General features: G+C 55.3%; 1 non-coding gene across 1 annotated transcript; it reads left to right on the top strand.

Annotated features, from left to right (window-relative positions):
* Positions 1–401: 401 nt before the first annotated feature.
* On the top strand, positions 402–473 carry TRNAE-CUC (transfer RNA glutamic acid (anticodon CUC)). The gene has a single exon. It is a non-coding gene; the product is annotated as a tRNA-Glu (tRNA).
* Positions 474–2,103: the final 1,630 nt, after the last annotated feature.

The following is a 2,103-nucleotide window of genomic DNA, read 5'->3' as shown; positions in this document are numbered from 1 at the left end:
GGCAGCCTGGTCTGGTGGGAGGTGTCCCTGGCCATGGCAGGGGGGTTGGAACTAGATGGTCTTTAAGGTGCCTTCCAAGCCAAACCATCCCATGACTGTAGGCACACCAGCCTCGCTCTCGCCGGGCGCTGCCTCCGCCCAGCGGCCCGGGAGGGGCCCGTGATCGCCCCGCAGCTACCGCAGCGCTCGGGGCTCTGTCCCATCCGGCTTCCTCGCCTCTCCTCCTTCTCCTCCTATCCCCCCTCCGTGGGGTGGAATGGAACGTCCCTCCCTACACGCAGCTGCCTCCGGGATTTGGTACCGCCCAGGGCGGGGAGGGAACAAGGGAGAAACCACAGGGCTGAGCGGTACCGTGATGTGAATGACGTCTTGGGGAAGGAACGGAAACATAGTTCATAACTTCCCTGGTGGTCTAGTGGTTAGGATTCGGCGCTCTCACCGCCGCGGCCCGGGTTCGATTCCCGGTCAGGGAAATACGTTTTTCTTTCTTCCCTGCTGACCGCCTTGTCGGATCGTTTGTTTTTAAGGATCTTGGCCGACGTTCTCCTGCTTTGACGATTCAGGGAGCGCCCGGCCAGTTTCTGTGCGAGCCGAACGCGTCGGCGCAGTTGACCAGCAGCGGGATTTGGGGCTGCCTTTGGCCGTCTGGAGTCGTGCACGAAGGGAACGTGCAGGCTCAGCACCTGCGGGCCAGGGCAACACGTGCCTGGAAGCCTTCCCTCCACCGAGCACCCCATGCCCACCCACAGGCCTTCGAGGAGCCAGCAGAGGCTGCTGAGCACGGGCTGAGGTGGTTGGCTGGCACTTAGAAATATATTTTCCTTTTCTTTGGCTACTCCCACAGCTCAGGGTATTCCCACAACGTTCTCCCCCCAGATAAATGGTCACTTGGTGCCATCATGAGTCTTTAAGCCATAGCAATGAAGACCCCCTTATCTGCCACCAGCATGCACGTGCCTCTGATCAAGTGTTGTTTCCGCCAGAGAAGTTTTAGTACTTCCCTGTCCTTAGCATCTGTCTTGCTTCCTCCTGCGATGAAGGCCCCTCACGACCCCTTCTCAGCTCCTAAAAATGTTGCAGGTGCCCTGGCAGGCAGAGAGAAGTGATGAGAAGAGGGTAAAGCTTCTTCCATCCCTGCGGCAGCAGGGTGCCTTCTCTCCTCCTCCCGAAGCTCCCTGCTCTGTCCTGTAGCAGAGCACACCAGCTGCACATCCAAACCTGCATCCAGGGCTCCAGAAAGAGCTGCTCTTTTTTCCCCTGTAGCCATCTACCACACCTGCCCATGGTTTTTGGGATGAGAGACAGGGCAGTGGGAGGACCTCTTCTTTCTTGTAGGAGCCCTCCTGTTCTGGGCTGACCTCGGCTAGCCACCAGTTGCCCACCCGGCTGCTCTTTCACCATCCCTCCTCAGCAGGACACGGGGAAAATAAGATTAAAAACTAGTGGGTAGATACAAAGGCAGTTTAATAAAAGAAAGCAAAGCCCATGCATGGAAGCAAAGCAAAAGAAAAATTTATTCCTTACTTTGCATCAGCAAGTTGTGCCCATTGACTTTCTGGGAAACAGGTATGCATAGAAGTTGCTTTGGAAGACAAATGTCTTAAAAATTAATTAATCTCTCACCCACTCCTCCTATCAGCTTTTTTTTCACTGAGCACAACAGCCATACGGTAGCTAGTTTGAGCCAGCTGCCTCAGATGTGTCCCCTCCCAAAATCTCTGTGCTGTTCCCCAGCCTACTGGCCTTGGGTAAGGAGTGCGCTGCGGAGAGAGCGCCGTGACTCCAGCTTTAGAATCATCTGAGAAAGGATAATCATGTGTAAGATGGAGAACCTCATGAGGTTCAACAGCGCCAAGTGCAAGGTCCTGCACCTGGGTTGGGGCAATCCCTGTTTTCAGTACATGATGGGGGATGATGTGATTGAAAGCTGCCCTGCAGAGAAGGGTGTGGGGGTGCTGGTCTAGGAGAAGCTCGATATGGGCCAGCAATGTGCACTCACAGCCCAGAAGGCCAAGTGTATCCTGGGCTGCATCAAAAGAAGCATGGCCAGCAGGTCAAAGGAGGTGATTCTGCTCCTCTATTCCTCTGTTGTGGGATCCCATC

Source organism: Phaenicophaeus curvirostris, chromosome 2 (assembly GCF_032191515.1).
Source record: "Phaenicophaeus curvirostris isolate KB17595 chromosome 2, BPBGC_Pcur_1.0, whole genome shotgun sequence".
NCBI classification, from domain to species: domain Eukaryota; kingdom Metazoa; phylum Chordata; class Aves; order Cuculiformes; family Cuculidae; genus Phaenicophaeus; species Phaenicophaeus curvirostris.
The sequence above is the reverse complement of the archived record's forward strand: the minus strand, read 5'-3'. Positions and strand labels throughout refer to the sequence as shown.